The 7,167-nt window shown below is 48.7% G+C and overlaps 1 protein-coding gene across 1 annotated transcript in view; it reads right to left on the bottom strand.

Annotated features, from left to right (window-relative positions):
* The window catches only part of PRDM10 (PR/SET domain 10), a gene marked incomplete in the record, with an annotated part of 96,385 nt that overhangs the window by 88,290 nt on the left and 928 nt on the right, over window positions 1-7,167 (bottom strand).

Raw genomic sequence — 7,167 nt, 5'->3', positions numbered from 1 at the left:
GGCCTCCCACCAGGCAATGCATCCACAAGGCTGGACTTCACCTCAAAGGGACCAAAGGAGGTGGTAATTTAGTAATAAACCCGCGAACAGACCCGGTTGATCAAATTACTCAAGAGCCAGAGAGTTTAGGTAGCTACAAAGCCACAGTGAAGGGTTCTCAATGAAAACATTCAAATAACAAGTTTTTTAGGTTTTGTTTGTTTGTTTGTTCTTACCATAAGGCACTGAGAGAGACAGGAAGAGACAATAAGAGGGACAGTGAGAAATCATTCCCAGGGAGAGGGGTGGAGGGAGGATGCCACCACCACACAATCCCTTCATTCTCCTCTCTGGATTTTGGGCACGCATTCACACCCACCCCATGTAATTTTCAAGCCTGGGGGTCCAAGACTCAAACTGCAGTCAGCCATGTGGGGAATCCATTAACCACCATGCCACCTGCTGCTCTCTGCACAAGTAACAATTTTTAAGAACACAACAATACCAAATGCCTGTTCTGTGTCCTGCATTGTTTTAGGAACTGAGGAACAAAAGGAATGGAAGATTTCATTAAACTATTCAGCAGAGGGGCCAGCAGGTGGCATAGTGCTTAAGCCGCTGGAACCCACACGACCAACCTCGGTTCAAGTCCTGGACCTAGCAGCTTGAAAATCACTTCAGGCACGTGTGCATTGCATGTCCAAAATCCCTGGAGGACAAAGGACTGTGGCATGGCCATCCATCCCCCCTGGGGGGTGATTTATCACTTTCCCTCTCACTGTCTCTCTCTGTCCCCAGCAAGCATGCATGCCCTATGGCAAAAACCTAAACAATCAAATCAAATAAAAAATCTTCACATGGTGCAAGAAAATGGGAAAATTTGCATACCAAAATAAGAATTCTGGAAAAAAAAAAAAAAAAGGAAGCAAACTTTAGAAACTACATTGAATGGAGCCAACAGGTGTTCGGGCGGCTGAGGCACTGGACTCCCACATGCTCCCACATGGCTGACCATGGTTTGTGTCCCAGACCTGGCAGCTTGCTTTCTCACTTTCTCTCTCTCTCTCTCTGTCACTTGTCAAATTAAATAATAATAATAAATAAAATCATTCAAAAGAAGAAACTACATTGAATGTCTTCTTGCATTAATTATATTTACTCCTCAAAACATTTTAGGATCCAGTAAGTAAAAGTCACTTTCTTAGGGATCAGAAGGTGGCGTAATAGTGGCATCGCTGGACTCCCAGGTAGTCGACCGCAGTTTGAGTCCCAGACCCAACAGCTAAAAACCCACGCCGGGTACATGTGTGTGCCCAAGATCCTGAGAGAATGGACGAGGAGGGATTGCAGCATGGCTAACCGCTCAAAAGAAGAAACTACATTGAATGTCTTCTTGCATTAATTATATTTACTCCTCAAAACATTTTAGGATCCAGTAAGTAAAAGTCACTTTCTTAGGGATCAGAAGGTGGCGTAATAGTGGCATCGCTGGACTCCCAGGTAGTAGACCGCAGTTTGAGTCCCAGACCCAACAGCTAAAAACCCACGCCGGGTACATGTGTGTGCCCAAGATCCTGAGAGAATGGACGAGAAGGGATTGCAGCATGGCTACCCCCTGGGGGGTGATTTCTCACTTTCTGTCTGTCTCTCCGGCAAGTGCATTCACCCTATAGCAATTTTTTTAAAAAATAAAAGTTGAAAAGACTCAAATGAATAGTATGACACGACACATGAAAGTTATTTTAATTCCAGTTTTCGGGTCCAGAATAGTTTTGCTGGGGCTCGGCCATGTTTTTGTATTACAGGGCAGAGGTTAAGTCATCTTGACAGGCACCTTTGGGCCCACAAAGCCCAAAATCTTTCCTACGTGGTCCTTTACAAAGTAGTCTGGGCACCTCTGCTACAGTCGGCGGGTGGGAGTACGGCGCCAGGACCAAGAGGGAGCGAGGGCAGGCGGGAAGGAACATCCCACCTGAGAAATGAAGGGGTGGGAAGGAAGGTGGCCATCTGCAGAAGGGGCGGGCTAGCACAGGGGCACCGCCGGCCGCAGCACGACTCTGTACCTGCACACGTGCGCCATGGGACGGAGCAACCAGCCTCAGCAGCAAGCCTGAGGCTGGAACCATTATCGCCCCTCCTCGTAATTAAGGAACCAGTTAAATGCTCTGACAGAGATAGGGGGACTCCGACATGCTTTGCGGCCTAGTGGTTAGGGGAGCTGGATACCACAGGGCCGACCTCACGGCTGGAATTCCGACCCCAGTGGCTTGACAATCATGCCAGGTGCATGTGTGTGCCCAGACCCAACGGAATGAAGAGATGAAGGGACATGACACGAACACCCCATCGGAGATGCTCTCTTCCGCTCTCTCAGTCTCTCTCTGGCCCATGCATGCACCCTGTGGCAATTCAGAAAAAGAGAAGTCCAAGTTTGCAGAAGTTCAGTAACTTGCCCAGGATCTCAGCCATAAGTTAACCATGACGATGAGGTTCCTTTGCCCCAAAGCCCAGATGCCCTATGAAACCTCCACTCTGGGCAGTAGGAGACACATCTACAAAGGTAAACTAGGGCAAGGGCCAACAGCTTCAAATACGGCACTGGCACTTAACGACAGGGACGCATCAGCGAAATGCATCGGCAGGCCAAGTCGTCACTGCGAACGGCCCAGAGCACACTGCACACCCCAGGGCAGCTACCGCTGACCCGGGCGCCACGCCGGGCTCCTGGGACAGCCCAGCCTAACCCGTGGGACCACCTGGACGTGGAAACGGCAGGCAGACATGACTGTGTGGAAGCTACAAAGTAGATGGATTTCATCTGCACCCTGAGACTCCAGCTGTCCTGTGAGCAGGTCCCAGTGTTCTGCCTCAGAATTAAACTACTATGGCCTTTTCCTAAGTCACAAAGAACAAAGCAATGCGAGCTTGATAGTTTCAATTTCAAGTTTCTCCTCAACTTTTTGTTAAAGTTTTCAAAAATAGTCAATGATTTTTAAAATCATTTCAAAATGTATTTTAATTGTTTTTAAATCAATGAATAACTAGCAGACCAAGTTCGGGAATATTCTGCTGATTATGCTTAGGTCAAGTTTTAAAAAATGGAGTAGGTACTCGCAGCTGTCATTTGATTGCTTTAAGTTCAAAGGATTAATTGAATAAATGAATTCAATAACAGTGAAGTCAACTATCTGGAAGTGGGTCTGAGATTAAGGTAGTCTTCAAAAGAAGAGTCAAGCTTTTGTGAGCACTATTGTATAAGTACTGAAAACAGATCGGGCTAAACACTAAGCGGTCCCTATGTGTTGAAACTATAGAAAACAAAGATAACACACTTTCTCTTACTACCCGAGAGTGCCCCCTTCGGCCTGAAACTGACTTGTTCAACGATAGCGCTGGAACATAAATGCAGACCCCACGCATTCAGACGTTCTCGCGGCCGCAGTTTAGCAAGTAGAAATGGCCGACATTAACTGTAATAGTTCTTATTCGTCCCAGTCTCTTCAACATATCATTGCAGCGCGTAATCGACATTTTAGAAGCAGATCTGTTTTCATACTGAATCTCGAAATCGCGTCTGTGTCACGCTCAGCACAACACGTCCAGGGCGGGGTTGCCACACACGGCCGCTGGCCACACCGGACAGTGTGGGTTAAGGGCACAGCAGGTAGGAGGAAGGGTCACATCAGAGCAGCAGACCTGGACAGTGAAGGATGCAGGCGAAATGGGGGCCCGTGGAGCAGCCACACACAGTGTTTCACAGACTGGGACCACGTGGGAGGCCCGGCACTCCCTGTCCAACCCAGAGACCGGGCGTGATGGTGCACGCCTGTCACCCTGGTGCCGCCACGGTCGGAGGCAGGAAGCTCCCCCCTGTATAGAGAGACCAAACCTGACAAATAAAAAGGACCAGCCAAGTGGGGTGCCGGTTAAGGTGACTGGATCCCACATGGCTGCCAACTGTGCGGTTTGAGTCCTGGGCCCAGAGGCTTGGTAACACACACTGGTGTGAGTGCAGACCTGCCCAGATCCCAAGGCAGGATGGAAGAGAAGGGATTGTGGCGTGGCCATCTCGGGGGAAGGTACTTGTTCATTTCCCCCCCTCTCTCTCAGGCAAGCACACACATACTATAGCAAATTAAATGAATAAATAAATATAAAAATACACAAGAGCCGGCTGGCGGCTGTGTCTGTAGTCCCAGCTGGGAGGCTGAGGCAGAAGGGAAGCCACACACAGACCCTGTCTTAAAAAAGAGGGAAGCGTTGGGAACCAGCAGTTAGCGTAATGGCTATGTCGCTGGATTCCCACTTAGTCGACCGCGGTTCGTGTCCCGGACCCGGTGGCTTAAAACTCACACCAGGCGCGTGTGCGTGCGTGCCCAAGATCCCGAGAGGAGAATGGAGGAGAAGGGATTGTGGCATGACCGTCCCCCCTGGGGGGTGCTTTCTCGCTTTCTGTCTCTATGTCTCTCTCTGGCTGGCTGGCGAGCGCACGCGCCCTACAGTGAAAATCTCTCTCCAAAAAAAAAAAAGAGGGAAGCGTTTAGCTTCACTGTCCCCGGTAAAGACAACTAACATCAGACGGCAGTGAAGCCGCGGAGAGCACAGCATGGCCTTCGGGTTCTCAAAGGAATCGTGGGGTGCTGATTTCATGGTGCTTGTTTTTACATTTCATTTTTTATAAAAATTATTTTATTTCGTTTATTATTATTATTAATTTGACCAGAAAAAGAGAGCGAGAGAAAGTGAGAAAACAATCCACCAGGTCTGGGACTTGAGCCACGATTGGCCATGTGGGTGTCGGGTGCCTTAACTACCTGCCAGCCCGTTTTTACATTTAACTAATTTTGCTGTGACCGTATACTTGTCCCCTGGGATCCACGGAGACTGGCTCCAGGACCCTGCGGATGCTGCCAGGCCCCAGGTATGCTCAGGTCCTTTATATGAAGGCCTTTTAAGAGGCTAGTCAGGTGGTCCTCCTGGGGCTTGCATCTGAGGATTCAACCAACTCCATCCCCACTTGGTGGGACCCGTGGACGTGGACGGAGGGAGGGCAGACTACAAACGGAGATCATCTGTAACCTCCCTCTTCCCTTTTCCTCTCCCCTCCCCCAACTGCCTAACCGATTTCCAAGTTATCCAGGAAGAACCTCCTTACACCTGCTTCCTACAAAGCACAAATTCTGAACAAATTTAAAATGTGCACAAGTGTGTGCAGAAACCCTTGGGCAGGGATTCGACTACCCATGCAAACAACTTAACCCTGGAGGAGGGGAAGAGGAAAGCAACACCAGTGTGGACAGAGACAAGAAAATCCAGAAACCTGCCACCTGCTTCCTACCCCTACCCCATCTCCAGGGACAATCCCCGGGGCCATTCCTCCCGCGAAGGTTAGGTTGTAGCAAACACTTCCATTTTCTTAACTCACTGGCTCTTTGTAGACAGTAGAGCAAGTTCTCTTCAGTACTGTATTCAAGTACCTGCGACAACTTAATAGCAAACAATGCATTCGCTTGTGAGACATGGCTAGGCTGGGTGTGTCCGCATTCTGTGTATTTTAGTGGCAACGGGTCAAAGTACATCAGCATTCAAGTTCAAAACAAACTGACCGAACAAGTCAAACACTGCCATGACAGGACGATCGTTCCTCCCAGATCACTTTTACCAAGTGAAACCCCGCAGTTCCCGGGTTCTACCGGTGCCTAAAATGTAAAAGGATTGGGGAACCAAGCGAAAGCCTCGGAGTCCTTACCCACTTCATCAATTCTGTTACCCAGAACCCTATTCCCTCAATGAGGCTATGCTCTCGGAAAGTAAAATGACTCAAAATAGAACAATTATTTTAGTTAGAGGGCTTCTTGATACCTCTTCAAAATAATGGGAGAAAACTCCGCAAACTGGCCAATTATCGGTGAGGTGCGGCCGCCTCTCCTTTTTCCCCTAACTAGAATCGAAACCACACATTATGATACTGAGGTTGTAAAAAATATACACACACAGAGATCTGAAATGTACCAAAATAGCAGGGGTCATCTCTAGTAATGATATTTTAGGTTTTTAAACTTTTTTGGGGGGAGAGGTTTTCGCTATAGGGCGCGTGCGCTCGCCACTCAGAGACATAGAGTCAGAAAGCGAGAAATCACCGCCCAGAGGGGGGGTCACGCCGCAATCCCTACGCGCCCCGCGTGAGTTTTAAGCCACCGGGTCCGGGAAGGGAACCACGGTCGACCACGTGGGAGTCCAGCGACATAGCCATTGCGCAAACTGCTGGTTCCCAGGTTTTTAAACTTTTTATACTATTTCTGTATTTTCTGTGTCTTCTACAATAGCCAAGCATTCTTGTTAAAGCTAGAAGAAAAGAACAGTCTTTGGCAGGGGGAAATCGAGGCAGTGCCAATCAAACTATGACTATATTAGATCGCCATGCTAACCCTTTACACCGCCACGGTCTTCCAGCAGTCAAGGATCTCGTCCTTCTGTAACACGCTCAATAACCTTCAAACCGTGATCCACGGTGCCTAGGTTAGCATGCAGGGCGTGCTACAACAGACGAGCAGAGACCGCTTCTTTGGAAAGACAGGTTTAGCATCCTTGAAAGATAAATAACATAGCAAAGAGAGGATGCTCGGGATAAAATATGGAGTCACGACTTGGAAAAAAGTCCAAAATTTAAAATGTAAACCCTCTACTAAATCCCACTGGACTATTCATTTTTAGATTGCTTTTGTCGAGGACTCCTTTTTTTTTCAAAGTAAAGCTAGTGAAGTTACTTTCTAAATAGACGGATTGAATCAACACTGCTTAAACACCGCTCTGCCCCCAACCAATCCTCATTTTTCTATCTTGTTTCCTCGGATACGCAGGACCGGTCACCTAGGCGCTGCTGGGGTGCGGCTGGTGGAATGGGTCGAGGAACAAAAAAAGACAGTGTCACAGCGCACCTTCCCTGGCCCGCAACGGCGGAGGTACAGCAGAGGAACACACGGCTCCAAAGAACAGGCCACGAAAGTCACGAGTGATGTTTTTAATAAAGACAAGTACTCTTGGGTTTAGAGAACTCCGGGGTGATGGGGCAAGATCTGAACAGGCGAGGGCAGAACCGGGGCGCAGGGCCGAGCTGGGTCCCATCACGCGCTTAATCCTCCGTGACAGCACAAAGCCACCGTCCTCGTGCTCGGGCACGCACGCATC

This window comes from Tupaia chinensis, unplaced genomic scaffold (assembly GCF_000334495.1).
Source record: "Tupaia chinensis unplaced genomic scaffold, TupChi_1.0 Scaffold000292_1, whole genome shotgun sequence".
In the NCBI taxonomy this organism is placed as follows: domain Eukaryota; kingdom Metazoa; phylum Chordata; class Mammalia; order Scandentia; family Tupaiidae; genus Tupaia; species Tupaia belangeri.
Note: the sequence above shows the minus strand (reverse complement) of the source record. Positions and strands in the feature narration are given on the sequence as shown.